At 40.2% G+C, this 18,712-nt stretch overlaps 1 long non-coding RNA gene across 1 annotated transcript in view; it reads right to left on the bottom strand.

Moving 5' to 3' along the window:
- Positions 1–16,691, bottom strand: part of LOC123504950 — an 84,438-nt gene extending 67,747 nt beyond the window's left edge. The window contains exon 1 of the long non-coding RNA XR_006674997.1: positions 16,606–16,691. This is a non-coding gene — a long non-coding RNA (uncharacterized LOC123504950). The remainder of the gene's footprint in view (positions 1–16,605) is intronic.
- Positions 16,692–18,712: the final 2,021 nt, after the last annotated feature.

Below are 18,712 nucleotides of genomic sequence, written 5' to 3'. Positions count from 1 at the left end.
TGGGCAAGCCTCTTAATGTGTGGCCCCTGGTCACCTAACAGTAAATAGGTACGAGATGTAACTCGAGGGGTTGTGGCCTCGCTTTCCCGGTGTGTGTTGTGTGTTATGGTCTCAGTCCTACCCGAAGATCAGTCTATGAGCTCTGAGTTCGCTCCGTAATGGGGAAGACTGGCTGGGTGACCAGTAGGCGACCGAGGTGAATTACACACACACACACACACACACACACACACACACACACACACACACACACACACACACACACACACACACACAGGAAGAATCTCCCCCTCTAAAATGAAGAGAAATGGAAGACTTTATAAAAAGACAGATGAAAAAATACAGTACACACACACACACACACACACACACACACACACACACAAATGGATGAATGAGCAAGTGCACAGTTTTATCGCTCCTGGATGGGTTTTGGGTAGAGATCGTGGGAGGCAGTGTAGGAGATGTAGGAGGATTCTTAGGGCTGGGGGGTCACCTGGGGCTCAACAAACTGCTCTGGCAGATTCAATATCCGTCCCCATCGGGCCAACACTGACGGCACCCGCTGACAGACCTCCTGTGCGCTCTGGGGCCTCCGTGATCAAACTCGAGGAAGATAACTTAGTGTAGAGCTCGCGTGGGGAGAGAAGAGGATGAGATCATGGCTGGGAGATGACGGCAGGAAGGAAGAGAGGGAAAGGAGTTCAACGGATAGGAGAGAGAAATGAGTGGGAGTACAGGAAGAGAGGGTACGAGAGAGCGATATGAAGGCGGGAACGAAGATGAATGATAGGCGAGCAGGATGCAGGGACGGAGGTGGTGATAGGAGGCGAGTGGCGCAGGGTGGAGGGAAGTTAAGCATGCGGAAATGAAGTAGGGAGCAAGCCTCGTCCCGCGGTGACGCGCAGGAAAGACTCACGCTGAGATAAAACATAAATGCAGAGCAAACTATGAATAAAGTATTTTTGGTGACAAGTGAAAAAACAAATAAAATGAAAAAATAAATGAAAAAAATTTTTCCCGATAGAAAGTAAAGACGCGTAGATTTCAAGTTTTAAACGCAACTAACACAGACAATGTAATATTGCTGATGTTACTCTCACCACCACCATCACCACTGAAGAATAAGTGTAAAGGCATCATGTTATATAAAGGAGGATACAGAGAAGCAGGCAGGGAGTTCCGGAGTTTACAAGAAAAGGAACTAATGATAAGAAACTCGTTTATTATCATATCAACATCATTAAGCCTAATTAGTGACATCAATGCTTCCTTTCATTATCCTTACCATTTTACATGTCCCAGCCTCGCCTCACTGCCTGAAGCTCTCATGCGCCGGAAAAAAAACAACAAGACATATTCTTAAACAAGGCAAAGAACTTGGTGAGGGAAGTGTTTGTCTCCTCCAGCGGTCCTCCTCTCTCACTCCCCTGTTTCTCCTGCCTTACTAATGAGACACTCGAGGCCCTTCTTGGTAAGTCAGCAGCATCAGCATATGTTCCTCTCAGCATTTTGGTTCCTCCTCCTCCTCCTCTTCACTCCTTTCTCTTTATACGCGCGCTCCTCTTCATCTATGTTTCTCATTGGAGCTCCGGAGATGATACATATATTTTTTCAGCGATGAAGTGGGGAAAGAAAACTTGTGGGTAAGGAGCATCACAACCAAGATGACGAAGGTGGAGGGTGAGTGTGCATGAGAATGTGTGCAAGGATGCTTCAGGAGTGTGCAAAGCGTGAGAGAGAGAGAGAGAGAGAGAGAGAGAGAGAGAGAGAGAGAGAGAGAGAGAGAGAGAGAGAGAGAGAGAGAGAGAGAGAGAGAGAGAGAGAGAAACTAACTTCATAGAAAAGAGAATGCAATGTTCTTTTAATGTAGTATATTTTTCGAATATAGATAAGCATATAGTAGACAAGTAGATAATTTTTTCTCTCTCTCTCTCTCTCTCTCTCTCTCTCTCTCTCTCTCTCTCTCAAACTCATAGACAACCAAACAGCAAGCTCATGTAAGCCTTGGTACATTTTTTGACAATACATCACCGGGAGAATTAACAAAGTGCATTAAACTAACATAATCCTTAATTTAGCTCGCTGTGCCGTGGCGTCTGCATTAAGGGGTTTAACTATGTGTATTAATAAGTGTTGTTCGCAGGCCGCGGTGAGGAATGTGTCTCCACAGTGGCGAAACAAAGGTACGAAATCGTGCAAATCATAACTGGCTGTGCAATATCAACTATTCCTGGTGAGTGAAGAATGCAATGAAAGCTACAATGTGAAATACAGACACGAGAGAGAGAGAGAGAGAGAGAGAGAGAGAGAGAGAGAGAGAGAGAGAGAGAGAGAGAGAGAGAGAGAGAGAGAGAGAGAGAGAGAGAGAGAGAGAGAGAGAGAGAGAGAGAATCAAAAGTAAAAATAGATAAATAGATGTAACGAAATAAATGTTTGCAATATTACATTTTTCTGCTTTGTTCTATGTTCGAACACGGAAACTTTTTATATATAGCATGCATTGCTGTGAACATGAACCCATCCTTCTAAATCTTTCTCTACCAGGTGCTACCCTTGAGCTTCACACATTTTTCGAATTCTGAGAGTAATAGGTTTCAGGGAGCATTCACACGTGGCACTACTCAAAAGACGTCTAGATGCAGATGTTCATAACGAGGGTGACAACAGAGCACATTGTTTACCAGCGCGCCACTACCTTGCCGTGGTATAATGAGAACCACGTGGTCTTTACTTGTTCGCTACATAAGAGTAGGAAAACTGACAGCTAGAGCAATTTCAAGCATTCATCAATAGACACGTGACAGGTTTTATCAGAGAGGATAATTCTGTTTGTATCAGCAAATTTATGAAGTAATTTGGTATCTATGCTACTCTGTGGTACAATTTTTGATATTCAGTTCCACGACTGATTTTTTTTTTTTTTTAAACAATTCAGAGTAGCCTCGCCCTCAATAGGCAAGCTCGCGAACATGATTTAACGATTGCGCAGCCTTCTTGTGGCGTATCTCTGAACTAATGGTTGAATGATGACGCAGCTCGTGTTAGTAATCATACAAAGCCGCGTACTCTGATCTTGCGACGGCTGGAGATCGGCGTAAGGAGAGAGAGAGAGAGAGAGAGAGAGAGAGAGAGAGAGAGAGAGAGAGAGAGAGAGAGAGAGAGAGAGAGAGAGAGAGAGAGAGAGAGAGAGAGAGAGAGAGAGAGAGAGAGAGAGAGAGAGAGAGAGAGAGAGAGAGAGAGAGAGAGAGAGAGAGAGAGAGAGAGAGAGAGAGAGAGAGAGAGAGAGAGAGAGAGAGAGAGAGAGAGAGAGAGAGAGAGAGAGAGAGAGAGAGAGAGAGAGAGAGAGAGAGAGAGAGAGAGAGAGAGAGAGAGAGAGAGAGAGAGAGAGAGAGAGAGAGAGAGAGAGAGAGAGAGAGAGAGAGAGAGAGAGAGAGAGAGAGAGAGAGAGAGAGAGAGAAACATTTTACAATTTTTGCAGATGGTTAATTCAACGATATGATTTGTGTCAACCAATTTCCCTTGATCATGACTCCCTCCTGCATTTATCCGAGCCACGGTCACTTGGCTCACATGGACGGAAATAACCTCTCGCTTTATTTGTACTGAAGGCCGCCAGGAATTCTGCTAAGTGTTCTAACGAATGTCAGCAGTATAATACAACTGAAAATATCAACAATAAATCAACAATGAAGCCTTTCAAAGCAACAAAGTCAATCGCATCCTCGTAAGCTTCCTTTGACCGCCGGAAAAATTAACAATCAAAAAGGGTGTAATAAATGATGCAATAAAAGCGCTGCTACAACTGAGTAAAACAGAAATACTCATAACAACTCATCTAATAACTCCGTCACTTGCATCAGCTTCTCCCGAGTGTCGAAAAATCAATTCTCAAACAAAGGTCCATAAACGAGAAAGACTAAATGTTAATACCGCTGAATAAAACAGAGAATGACTGTAATAACTCCATTCACCGCCCATCCGGGGAGAGGTAATATGAAGCAGGAACTACCGGAAGCTTCCCTCTCTCTTCCTCCGTCTCCCTGGATATTGGGGCACATCAGGACCAAATAGTTGAGTTTTATTGGCGTTATTACCTTTCTCGAGCAATCTCTCCCTTAATCCTACGCCAGAAACACCGCCTCCGCCTCTTCCAACAACCTAGCAAAGAGGAGGAGGAGGAGGAAGAGGAGAGAAGTCTTTCATCCAACTGTGATTCCATTTTCATTCATCCGGACTACGAAGGCGCAGCGCTCAGCTCGTAACACACTTTTCGGACGCTGTTTCCGGTGCTTCTGTCAATACACATCTCATGCTTTCCATTCACAAGACGTAGCACTTTTATCGTCATTGCTCCACTTCCTCTGCTTTTCCCTCCACCAGACAGTGACAGCTACTGCCGCTACTACCACAGCCAGAGAGAAATTGGAGCAACGATGTTTCTCTAACTTTTTTTATTTCGCTTGTTTTAGGCGCGGGTCCAAGACAAACTACCAACACGACGGTCTCGCTGACGTTAACTTCGCTTCGCAGTGGTTCGAGGCATTCCGTTCCCACTTAATTGGAGCCTAAATTGACATAGGGACTTTAACTCAAGCCGACTTTCCAGTTTTCACAGAGAAGCGAGTGAGAAATAGTCAGGAAACCTAGAGCAACAGAATAGACCATTAGCGTGTTCTATTAATGAAGAGAACACTCGACTGTAAAATTCCTATTGCTCTCTCTTTGCCTGGAATCACAAGGTTTAAGAAAGGTAACTAATACGACGCAGGAAATTTAACGGTAAAAATGAACGCTAAGTATTTAAGTCGTTTATTCTTTTGCAGTTTAAAAATGAACGCAAAGTATTTAAGAAGCTTATTCTTTTGCAGTTTCTTTATTTTCTTCGTTTCTATATTTGTGATAAATTATAATTAACATTTTCACTGATGATGATGTTTAAGAAGGTTTTGAACAGTGTTTTAAGTGCTGTAAGTTGTTGCATATCGCAGTAGAGTGAAAAGATATACGGTGAAGACAAAGGTCACATATTAGTATCTCTCCCTAAACACAACTTGTGGAGAGAAGACCGAACTCAGAACGAAAACATGAACGAGGAAAAATAGCAAAAGTAAGAAATAAAAGGTGGGATAGGCGTTTGAAGCAGAAAAGTTGTTTACCCTGTGCGGAGTGACACAAAAGTACGTACTTGTATGTACGTCTGAGCCGAAAAGTATAGTTCTCTGCTATTCGCTTTATGAACGAACACGCGAGCCAGCAATCAGACAAACGAACGAACGAACGGATGAAGCCAGGCTGTGAAATGCAACACACGATGTATCACAAGTAAGAAATATGAGTCATGAAACTGATACATTTCGTGGTACGGGATGTTGCAACGAACTACCCTATATTTGCTGACTTCCAAGTAACATGTTGATTAATTTACCAAAGCTTTCTTTGAATGATGATAATAATAATAATAATAATAATAATAATAATAATAATAATAATAATAATAATAATAATAATAATAATAATAATAATAATAATAATAATAATAATAATAATAATACCAATAATGGCAAAAATAATTATGCTACACTACTACTACTACTACTAATAATAATAATAATAATAATAATGATAATAATAAAAACAATAATAACAACAATAATAATGATAATACTAATAAGAAAAATGATAATGATAATAATTAATAATAATAATAATAAAATAATAAAAACAATAATAATAATAGTAATAATAATAATAATATAATAATAATAATAATAATAATAATAATAATAATAATAATAATAATAATAATAGTAATAATAATAATATAATAATAATAATAATAAAAACAATAATAATAATAATAGTAATAATAATAATATAATAATAATAATAATAATAACAATGCTAAAAATAATAAATAATAATAGACAATGATACTACTACTACTACTACTACTACTACTACTACTAAACTAGTAAACAGATATAACTCCTCTAAAGCTTCAACACAGGTATCCAGGTTAGGCGCTCACTTAGAAATCTTCATCTGAAATAGTATCGAATATGAATTACGAAGCGCAGGTCTATACAACGAAGCACAAGTCAAACATTCCTATTGAATTACGCGCCTCACTGTTCCATTGTTTCGCTACGTAGTTGTTTTTGTATGGTCTTTTCTCCCCGCTAACGATGACGGCTGTTATTTTGCCAAGCCGCCATGTACGTATATATTCCCTACGGCTAGACTTCGTACGTGCAGCTACACTTTACGTACATTGTCCCTCACTTTCTCCTCCACGTACACGGCAAGCTACACCTTCCAGAGCGCCGCAGCAACTACATCTCTGCAGCAAAACAATACTGTGCCACACACGTCACACTGACAAACTGTAACTTCGTGAAACTGATTTTATTGCTCTTCCTTCCCGCCCACTCTTCCTTCACTTACCCTGGCTGAAGGGAAAGGTGCAAGGGAGGAGTCTTTACCTCCTATCTTAACAAATCTGCGTGTCTCATTTTAGATTACATAGCGTCTAGTTTACCACAGAGCCTCATTAGGGCTATCACATATTCTACTATTTGTTCCATATTTGTGTTCTTTTGTGTTTCTTCTCATCCTTATCGTTCTCTATTACAAATAACACGTACCAATATACAAAATTTCCAAAGTTTATTTCCATTTTACATGAGGATATTTCGAAATTACATTCGTGCTTTAAATAACATACGCTCTCACACAACAAAATCTCAATATAATCAGAAAACAAAATAGTGAATTCCTAAAACGCAATATCACACACCTTCAATTCAGTATATACAAACAGAAAAAGACAGTGCAGTGGTACCAGAAATACTCTAACTACTGCTTTCTTCGATACCTTTTTATCAATAAGAAGGAAAATATCTGCTTGGAGAAACGGAGATAAAGAAAACTGGTGGATCAAATTGTCTTCCTGAGAACGCACAATGTCTCTGAAAATTGTGTGGGTGAGTATGAAAAACAAAATCTACCAGTGAAAGGATTAGCTCGAACACTCACTCCGCTTCTCCACGTACACGGTGACCTCTCTCCTAGAACTCAAACCCATAGAGTTAACCTTCCCCTTCCTGGCCTCCCCTCCCTCCTTTCCCCTCTCCCAGGCCACCCAAACAATGCCTGGAGCGGCGGCGTGGCGTGCGTTCCGCGTCAACACACACCCGTACAAGAGCTGTAGTCAGACACGCTAGTATTTTTCCGCCAGCAAGCACATCCACCGCAAGTCAACACACGCGGTAAACATGTACGCAAACACACGCATATGTAGACAGACTGATAGACGGAAGGATGGGTATATACACACACACATACACACACACACACACACACACACACACACACACACACACACACACACACACACACACACACACACACAACTTCCAATCGTAACTAAGCTGTAAATCAAATTATTGAATACAGAAAAAGTTGTTCGATGAAGTCCGGCCACCGTGAAGCCTCTGGGACGCTGCTGATACTGTACCTGGTCGACACAGGCCCGCAGGAGTGCTTATATAGTCCAAGTTAAAAAAAAGACAACGTTAGGCGAGAGTGAAAATATCGGGTATTGAATAGAGAAGACCTCACTAAAGAGGAAAAAAGGAATAGAGGAAAAGGAAAAAAAAAAAAAGCGTTCTTTAGCGGCCATTCTAATCAGGTGTTCAAAGTTTAACAGAGCAAACACAGCACGTCAGGCTTCACTTCGTGCCTGCAGAAGGCATTCTCTGATTCTATGTCCACGCGTTGCGAAAATTATCACAAAACATTTTTGACTCATTGTTATTTGGAGTAAATTGCCTGATTTGCGCCATTTCTCCTCATGAACATTGAATACATTTTCTTCTTTCCCTTTTTTATAAGCGCCTAAATTATTATTATTTTTTTTTTCAGAATAAAGACTCTCATGACAAGATAGGAAAGAAAAGGAATACTAAGAAAAAAAAATCAGTGTTATTTCAGACAAAGACGCGTCACAAAATAAAAAAAATGTCATCTCCATAATCACATTTCGTTAACACCAATGTTCTCTTAATATCGCAACGTGTTGTTCTTGATTTTTCTAGTCATTTAGAATAAATTTTGATATCAATTTTCAAAAATATTTCAACACCACACGTAGTCTTTTCGGAAAAAAAGAAAACTAAAAAAATATCCGTCGTGTTATTTAAAACAGCAACATTTTTTATATTTTTTTCTGTTAACTTTTTTCAGAGAGAGAGAGAGAGAGAGAGAGAGAGAGAGAGAGAGAGAGAGAGAGAGAGAGAGAGAGAGAGAGAGAGAGAGAGAGAGAGGTATATTTAATATTTGACTATAACAGAGCAACCGAAGGTAAAATTGAATATTCAACACCTGTAATTTAAGACTTATGTAGGGGAAAAGGAAGTTTTAGAAGCTGCGACTGTCTGATTGTAAGCTGTGGAGGGTGTACTGTCCTGATCAGGCAGCGATTAACCGAGTAACATACATTCACTTCCATTGTATTTCGTTATCCTCAATATTAAATCTTTTGATCAACTGGAAATCTAACAAGGTACACAGGTAGTCGATAATTTGTATAGATTGATTGGATGAATTACGATGGAAGTAGAATATAATACACAATTGAAGTGAGTTTGTAAGTTGCTCATATGATTAATGCAATGCCCGTAAACAATCTTGGTTTAGGGACAGTCTTTTGAATCACTTGGTCGCATTAATCGGTGCTCTTCCAATTTACTCACGGCATTAAACAGGTAAATATAATAAAGTTCAGATTTCCTCTTTTGTTATCCAGGTATGACAGAAAGGGTCTTCTAAATTAACATATTTGTATGAGAGAAAAGTAATGATAGAAAATAATATTTCAACAAATAGGTGTTTATAATTCAAAATATTACACATGACTCTTTTTGTGATCTGAAAAAAAAAAAAATACACCCGGCAACAATATTTTTACGCGTTTCATCACCTGAAAAAATGGCAAGGCATAAAATGTCTACGTTATCATAAAAAAAAAAAAAATTTTAAACGTTTTTTCTTCTTGTTTGGAGACATTAAAAAGGGATTAATTTAAAACCTGACTAAATCGGCTTTGCTAAAATAAGTAACCAAATAAGTCAAAAGTTGTTGTGAGAGTTGATAATGCTGCGAGTCACAAGTGAATATTAGACTAAGCTCTATTAACTTCTCTCAACAAAATACAATTAATCTTATACATAATGGATTTCCTTCCCTTGTTTATCTCTTTATCTATCCCTCGTTCCCTATGTATAATTCCCTCAGTCTTGGGCCACCTCTCTCTCTGTGTGTGTGTGTGTGTGTGTGTGTTTTACTAAGTAATATAGCTCTGTCTCTATAATACATCTCTGTCTCCTTCTTTACCTGTAATCAGCCTATCGCCCTTACTCCCATGCTTCCTTCCTTCCCTCCTTCTCTGTAGTCTCGTTTCCTCAGCTGATGACCCGTCACTCGCAGCCTAACATCAATCATTCAAAGCTACGGGCACATCGACCAAATCCACAGCTTATTCAACACAAGTGACGCTCAGCCCTCCCCCACAGCCGCCTCCATCTCACAAATCACTCCCGGCCAAACCCACTCGCGCGTCCGGACACCCTTGCGTGAGATCCGCCCCAGGATAAATTTACGAACATGTATAAAAGATGAGAATGTTTTTTTTTTTCAGTCTAAAATTCTTGACACAGGAATGATTAAGGTTGTTAGCGACTAGATGTTAGCTTTCCTTGTCTCTCTCTCTCTCTCTCTCTCTCTCTCTCTCTCTCTCTCTCTCTCTCTCTCTCTCTCTCTCTCTCTCTCTCTCACACACACACACACACTAGACTAGATGTTAGCTTTCCTTGTCTGTTTCTCTCTCTCTCTCTCTCTCTCTCTCTCTCTCTCTCTCTCTCTCTCTCTCTCTCTCTCTCTCTCTCTCACACACACACACACAAAAAAAAAAAAAAAAAAAAAAAAAAGTACCAATGACATGACAGTCAGGGAAAAACATAGCCAAAAAAACAGGGAGACTGAAAGCTTTGAGGCAATAAAACCCATCATCACAAAGCCGTGTTGCGCAAGAAAGAGAAAGAAAAAACACCTAAACGTTATGAAAAAAAAAAAAAAAACACGACTGCACTGCACCCATTAACTGCGGCATCCTAAGTTAGATTATTCTTAAGGGAAAAAAGTTTTAAATTACCGCACTAGGGGGAAACTTCAACAACAACAACAGGAGGAGGAGGAGGAGGAGGAGGAGGAGGAGGAGGAGGAGGAGGAGGAGGAGGAGGAGGAGGAGGAGGAGGAGGCGGAAGGTAGACCCGGAGAGACAGAGGAGAAACAGTACAAGGCCTTTCTATCCTCACAAAAGGAAGATGAAAGACGCAGGTATATAAGATGAGATTTGCGGCCATATTCAGAAACGCCTTGTCTTTCACCACAACAATATTTCAAGTCCCCATAGACAACTAGCCGGGTTTGCAAGACAGTTTCTCCCTATGATCAACTAGAAATCTTGCTAATCCATCACCAGAATCATAAAAATACCCGTAAAAAAACAAGAGCATCTTCAACTAGAGCCTTTGGAAATAATCGCCGAGAGAAAGCAAAGCGTTTTTGAATATGGGTTATAATACGGTCTTACACAAGAGAGGGACAAGAGATACGGAGAGATGGAAGAGAAAGTGTGTCGCTCTCCCTGTATTCCCACAACGTGACGAGAGGAGAAATACGTGGATAACTAGGGCCAAGTTTTGTGTCGTATGTAATAGAGTTGCAGGAGGATTGTCGTGCTTGCCAGTTGCAGTTGGATGGTTTTGTATCAACTGTTAGATTTGTCAGCGTCCCCTCGCCTGCGATACCTTCCTTATCGTATGCCAGGACTAAATGTGTTTTCCATATCTTGCCTGTTTTCCGTGTAGTTTAGGCCATGTGTAGACCTTCCTATTTGTTACCATCAAGGCCTTAAACAAAATTCTAACTAAATGGTACTGTGTTTTCTACTTTTCTTGTCTTCCTTCTTCCTTTACTTTTCTATTTCTCTCATTTCTTTTCTTTTCTTATTTCTTCACTCTTCTTCTTTGACTGCGTCAGGTTAACACAGGATGAGACACACAGAGATAAAGAAAAATAAATAGTGGAACGTTTGCTGAAACTACAAACCGAGGGAGACACACAAGGATAGGAGATAACAAAAGAAACGTTCTCCGTAATCGTAGTAAAAGACCAAGAAAGAAGCGAACAGATAAGAGATACACAGAAATGTTATTTTTTTCATATCCCCAAGTACAGATAAAACTCCGGTGCTAATAAATCAGACTTTTAAGGTTCACTCACAGTTTATTTATCTGTTCGAAAAAAGGAAGCATACTGGTATTAATTATCGAGTACCGGCAAACAAATGTAAAGCAAACACACAAACAGGCAGGTGGGCAAGCAAGCACAGGTAAGCGTTGGGTCTAATTTTATACTGTATCTTCCTTCTTTTCAAACATTGGCTGTCATTACCTACACTAAGTAGATTATTGCAGAAATAGGTTTCTCTCTCTCTCTCTCTCTCTCTCTCTCTCTCTCTCTGTAAAGCAAACACACAAACAGGCAGGTGGGCAAGCAAGCACAGGTAAGCGTTGGGTCTAATTTTATACTGTATCTTCCTTCTTTTCAAACATTGGCTGGCATTACCTACACTAAGTAGATTATTGCCGAAATAGGTTTCTCTCTCTCTCTCTCTCTCTCTCTCTCACGTTCTGCCCTGGACAGTTAGCAAGCCCTGGTCACCACAAGCACCGCACACCACACTGATCAACAAAGCAGCCACAGACAAGAGAGGAACGTTGCGCCAGAAAAGCTTTACGCCAGCGTGGGCAGACTCAGGGTGCACTCTTGGGCCGCAGCTTCAACAGGTCTATTGGAAAATGCTACAATGCTATCTCCTTGAATATTCCTCACCATGTAGTACACACTCCCGTGGAAGACTGATTATATTGGTTTGTGGGATGGGAGCTCTCTCTCTCTCTCTCTCTCTCTCTCTCTCTCTCTCTCTCTCTCTCTCTCTCTCTACAACACTTCTCGCCAATACAATGACAGACGCAACACAACACCAACAATTCCTCAACTTGTGAGAAAACTTGTTCAGATTTCATTGTCCTGCGGCAGAAGCACAACGATACGTAACTTTTATTTATCTATTCAATTGTTTATTTTTTAGTGTTGCGTACAACCTCAATTTTATTCAGCGAGTGTTTTAGAAGCACTGTTACACCTTTTGTTTTGTGAAAATTGTTGAAGCTACACGTGTGGGCGTGAATGATGAAACGGATGGAATTATTCTTACACAACAATATCAGAAATCTCTGCTATTCTTACAACAAAAACAATAACAACAACAACTACTACTACTATTACTACTACTACTACTATTACTACTACTACTACTACTATTACTACTACTACTACTACTACTACTACTACAACTAACTTCACCACTACAACCACCAACCTTCACCATTATTATTTACATGTCCGTACACATCGGGGAAAAAAAAACAGATTTGGGAATGAGAAATATATAACGAGGAGGAAAGATGTCTAACAAAAGAAGAGAAGAACAATGGAAGAAATGCTGAGCTGCACTATTTTACGATTAATCCGAGCAATCAACATCACAACAATAACAATAAATCCACTAAATATCCTCATCTTCACTTCCATCTCAATGCCTCTCAGACCCTAACAAACTTCATGCCGCTTTTCAGTCAGTCTGGTCTTAGCTATCAATCGTCAGTACGCCGCTGCACCATTCCGCCACCACACTCCTCTCCAGACACAGTAGTGAAGAGTTTCTTTGACCAGTGCCCACTAACTCGTCATATTTGGCATACTGTTTTCTTCAATATTTTTCTTGATTTTTCTGTTGGGCTCAGTTGTAGTTTTAGTTGTTGTGTGTTTCACTGTTTGACCTGCTGCAGTCTCTGACGAGACAGCCAGACGTTACCCTACGGAACGAGCTCAGAGCTCATTATTTCCGATCTTCGGATAGGCCTGAGACCAGGCACACACCACACACCGGGACAACAAGGTCACAACTCCTCGATTTACATCTCGTACCTACTCACTGCTAGGTGAACAGGGGCTACACGTGAAAGGAGACACACCCAAATATCTCCACCCGGCTGGGGAATCGAACCCCGGTCCTCTGGCTTGTGAAGCCAGCGCTCTAACCACTGTGTGTGTGTGTGTGTGTGTGTGTGTGTGTGTGTGTGTGTGTGTGTGTGTGTGTGTGTGTGTGTGTGTGTGTGTGTGTGTGTGTGTGTGTGTGTGTGTGTGTGTGTGTGTGTGTGTGTGTGTGTGTAGTTTTCTACTGTGTTCCTTGTCGTAAGTAAATGTGTATGTTTATCAATCCTTCATGTAAGCTGTATTATATCGTCCAAAATCTCCCAATGCAAATAAAGAAAGAAACCAAAATAAAAGAGTAAAGCATAATGGAACTTAATTAATTACCTTCAGAAAAAAAAAAATAAGCAATTCATTAGATAAATAAAACATGAAAAGATTAAATCAAAGCAAGTAGGTGAAATAATATCAATGGATAATAATAAAAAAAGTGAATGAGTTGAATGAATAAGAATATGTGGGCAAAACATTAACTGCAAAAATGAAGCACCGAAAAGAGTTCATTTCAAGACTTTTAGTGTTGTGCAAGTAAAACCAAAAAATTTAAATCTGCCTGACAAATGAGTTTCTTTTTCATTGAGACATTGTGCAAATAATAGCAACTCACTAACTCACTTTTCTTCTTCTTCTTCTTCTTCTTCTTCTTCTTCTTCTTTTCTTCTCTTTCTTCTTCTTCTTATTATTATTATCATTACTAATATTCTAAATATTATTTTTTTCCGTGTAAATAGGTCAGGGATCTGTACAGTGTTAATCCCTGAGGGTATTCTCTCATAATTAGTTTTATATCCTCCCCCTGAGAAGCGCTCATCCTTAGTAAAGTCTTGGGCTAGATTTGATGTATGAAATGTTTTACGAGAAGCGCGACGGTGGAAGGTAGGGAGGAGGAGGAGGAGGAGGAGGAGGAGGAGGAGGAGGAGGAGGAGGAGGAGGAGGAGGAGGAGGAGGAGGAGGAGGAGGAGGAGGAGGAGGAGGAGGAGGAGGAGGAGGAGGAGGAGGAGGAGGAGGAGGAGGAGGAGGAGGAGGAGATTAAATTTGGTGCAGTAATTAGTGAAATGGTCGATTCAAGAAGGTCACCTTGATGTTTAAGGAAAGCAAACAAGGATTTGTTGACAAATTGTCCTCCACGAAAAGTGTTGAAAAAAAGAAAATATCAGTATACTTCCCATTAGTGGACTGCAGGGAACTATTGTTCTTTTATTTCTACTTATTTCTATTGTCATGAAGTTCTGAGAGAGATTATTTACTAATTTTCCTTTGACTCGCAGCGGCAGCAAAGACCGCCACAGTATTTACTTATAGATCTAAAATGCATTCACATCTCACAGGTGATGGTCATGCAGAGAGGGAAAAAAACGTCTATTTAAGTCTTTGAGTATTGATGCTTTCCCCGGATCGAATGAAACAGCCTGAAGTTTTACAGCTATTCCTGACAACAACGGAATTACAGAGTGGCTCAAACCTTCCACAGCCTGTAATTCTTTCTTTAGCGTCACTCAAGTAACTGGAGTCATGGTTGTCAGCAGTAAAGCAGACAAGAGCCGAGGAAGACATTAATCAGAATACCATTCAGACAACGCTACGAGGCTTTTCATGCGATTATGAACACGACAATTCGTTACGCTCAAAATAAGTATAATGTATTCCTTGGATGACAATCGTAAAGGGAGAAGAAATAGACATATAGATAAATATTTTGATTCCATTCACGCCCAATGGTACTAGTATGTATATTTTTCTTCATATCCAAGAAGGAGAATCACAAAAGGTTAAAGGTAGGACGAAAAGAAAAAGAAGAAAAATTCCGCTTGATTGCCACTCCCACAAAACAAAAGAAAAAGTTTTCCAATCGGTTGGCGAATCTACGTAGTTCAGGATGTGTCTGATACTTTTCTCGTAAAATACTTCATGGCAAAGGAAAGAGAAAATAATTAACAAACAGAATCAGACGGACAAAAATACATCGGGAGACACTACCACATGCACCTAAATGCCGACCAGTGAGTAAAATACAATCACATGGCAATAAATTCGACGACGCTATGTGAGGTGGAAGCTCTTGACACTCGCGTTGCAGACTGGTACTAACGTGCGGTAAAGTACATGTACATCAGGAACCATCTCAACTTAAAGCAATGCAGCACTGTAACGAGGCAGCCACTGCAGCTAACAGGATGCCGCTGCCTTACTGGACTATTTTCAACCCAATAAGAGAAAGAATGAAATTAGAACAGACGACTAGCAGAGTGGAAAAAGAAAGCGAAGGAAAAACTGATACCAGGGAGATTTTTGACTGTTGCATAGATGATTGGTAATAATGATGGTGATGATGGTGATGATGATGATGATGATGATGATGATGATGATGATGATGATGATGGTGGTGGTGGTGGTGATAAACAGGACTGATAAATGCAACTGTCATTCAATAAAACTTTGCCATTTGTTTAATAAAACATGCAATACGAGAATTTTTGCGAATATTCAATCCTCGCTCGTGTTCCCGGAACGTTAAAAACGCTTTCAGTGCATAGCAATGCTGATACCTCGCTTATGACTTTAAAATGAGAAAGTGAGAGAGAGAGTGAAGGAGCGACCGACCGACTGACTGACTGACTGACTGACTGACTGACAAACAGATATGTTGAGTTGGGGACTGGCAAACTGAATGAGTTAATAAATGAACGAATAGCAAGCGAACAGATTTGTAAATATATAAATGAATAAATGGGTGAACGATTAAACAAGACAGTAAACTGATTAATAAACACATGAGCTGACAAATATAGAGCCGATTGAACAAGTAAATAAATTAATGAATCAAATTAATAAGCAAACAAAAAAAAAGGTCAATAATAACACTATTCATGCAATCAAAATATTTTACAAATCTCAACTTCATATGGAAAAAAAAGCGAACAGAGAAAGGGAAAAGAAGCAACAACAGAGAGAAGATACGAAGAAAAGAAATAAAATCTATGTATTTTTCCATAATTAAAAAGACGAACGGAAGGGGAAATATACAGTAAAGATGAATCTGTTATGAGAGAGAGAGAGAGAGAGAGAGAGAGAGAGAGAGAGAGAGAGAGAGAGAGAGAGAGAGAGAGAGAGAGAGAGAGAGAGAGAGAGAGAGAGAGATGTGGAAGCAAACACAAAGGATAAAAACAAGAATGGCAGACATATATACAGACAGACAACTAGAGCAAGATAGATAGATAGGCGCCAACACACATTATAGAAAGATAGACATGGATAATAGATGAATAAAGCAATAGAAAGATACACAAATAGATAGTTTGACAGATAGATAGATACAGATGTGACGAAAAAGATCGGTAGAATAAAGAAAAAAAAAGAAATGGTGATCTGTCTAAATTCTACATCCTTAATCAAGCTTCCTAAGCAATTGCCAAAGGAACTCACCCATGACATCACCAACTGAGCCTCCTTGGTAGTCGTGTCGGTGAGGGCATGACCGACAGCAGGTGATGGGCTGCAGTGACATACCTGAGAAAAGAGGAGAGAAAATGAGATACATTAACAACCCACGAGAGAGAGAGAGAGAGAGAGAGAGAGAGAGAGAGAGAGAGAGAGAGAGAGAGAGAGAGAGAGAGAGAGAGAGAGAGAGAGAGAGAGAGAGAGAGCAGTATTTTTCATTCTTGGTCCTTGATTACACTGCAAAGTTTTCATAATCTTTCAGCTTCGGGCGATGTTGTGTTTTGTGTAAGGGAAACATAATGTGGTTGGTGTCCCTTTAAAGTCATATAATAACATATATGATACCACAACGATATTAAAGGTATTTTTCTCGCCCATTCAACTTTTTCATTACGCAAAATTGCTCTTTTGTAAAAAAATATATTAGTAACCCTTTTTTCAGACAAGTCGACACTTTCACAACACAACAAAGTTGTATTAAAAAAACGAAACATTAGGTGCATTATTTTTTAAATTGCTTCAGAACTTTTACGATACATTGTCCCTCGCGATCGTGCTCAGCAAACTGTGAAGTACAAGCTCACCTAGATGACACTCAAAACGGCTACACCTCCACCAACATCTAACGAGAAACAAAATGTAAAGGAAATGAAGATAAACCTAAATACGTTTAGGTGTTCAGATTGGTGTCAAAATCTAATCAATGGTTTCCTGTCTCAGGCCGAACCTCACACAAAATTCCAATGACCTTAATTAATAACTCTATGAGATGACAGACAGGCATACATACAGACACAAGTGAATGCATATATATCTCTGCTAACTTTATTAAAGGTTCACTGTTCATTAGCGATGGCTATATATATATATATATATATATATATATATATATATATATATATATATATATATATATATATATATATATATATATATATATATATATATAAGTGAAGTCACAACAGATACAGAAATGTCTCCGTTGACATTTAGGAATCAAGACTGTACATGAATCCAAACTATTCAAATACACTTAGCAAAATTCCCGAGGGGTGGCAATAAGGGCGACACAAAGATAAAGACTGACAAAGAACGCTACGACATCCCACCGCGGGCATGCAACACATCAAGGGTTCGCGCCACAACACTTGGCAGCGAGTCACGTGCGTTCCCTTGCCCTACGCTGTCGGTCTTCTCGAATATAAATGACGGCCAGGCAAGCTGAAGAAATCGTTGAACAATTTTTCATTTCCTTGCCTGTTTTATAGTGGGGTGCAGGAAAATGTATATATATACAAAATACATAATATATGTGTGTGTGTGTGTGTGTGTGTGTGTGTGTGTGTGTGTGTGTGTGTGTGTGTGTGTGTGTGTGTGTGTGTGTGTGTGTGTGTGTAATTCACCTCGGTCGCCTGCTGGTCACCCAGCCAGTCTTCCCATTACGGAGCGAGCTCAAAGCTCACAGACCGATCTTCGGGTAAGACTGAGACCACAACACACTCCACACACCGAGAAAGCGAGGCCACAACCCCTCGAGTTACATCCCGTACCTATTTACTGCTAGGTGAACAGGGGCCACACATTAAGAGGCTTGCCCATTTGCCTCGCCGCTCCGGGAATCGAACTCGGCCCTCTCGATTGTGAGTCGAGTGTGCTAACCACTACACTACGCAGTGTGTAATTCACTGTTTGATCTGCTGCAGTCTCTGACGTTACCCTACGGAACGAGCTCAGAGCTCATTGTTTCCGATCTTCGGATAGGCCTGAAACCAGGCACACACCACACACCGGGACAACAAGGTCACAACTCCTCGATTTACATCCCGTACCTACTCACTGCTAGGTGAACAGGAGCTACACGTGAAAGGAGACACACCCAAATATCTCCACCCGGCCGGGGAATCGAACCCCGGTCCTCTGGCTTGTGAAGCCAGCGCTCTAACTGCTGAGCTACTGGGCCGTGTGTGTGTGTGTGTGTGTGTGTGTGTGTGTGTGTGTGTGTGTGTGTGTGTGTGTGTGTGTGTGTGTGTGTGTGTGTATATATATATATATATATATATATATATATATATATATATATATATATATATAT

Source organism: Portunus trituberculatus, chromosome 17, assembly GCF_017591435.1.
Source record: "Portunus trituberculatus isolate SZX2019 chromosome 17, ASM1759143v1, whole genome shotgun sequence".
NCBI classification, from domain to species: Eukaryota; Metazoa; Arthropoda; class Malacostraca; order Decapoda; family Portunidae; genus Portunus; species Portunus trituberculatus.
Note: the sequence above shows the minus strand (reverse complement) of the source record. Positions and strands in the feature narration are given on the sequence as shown.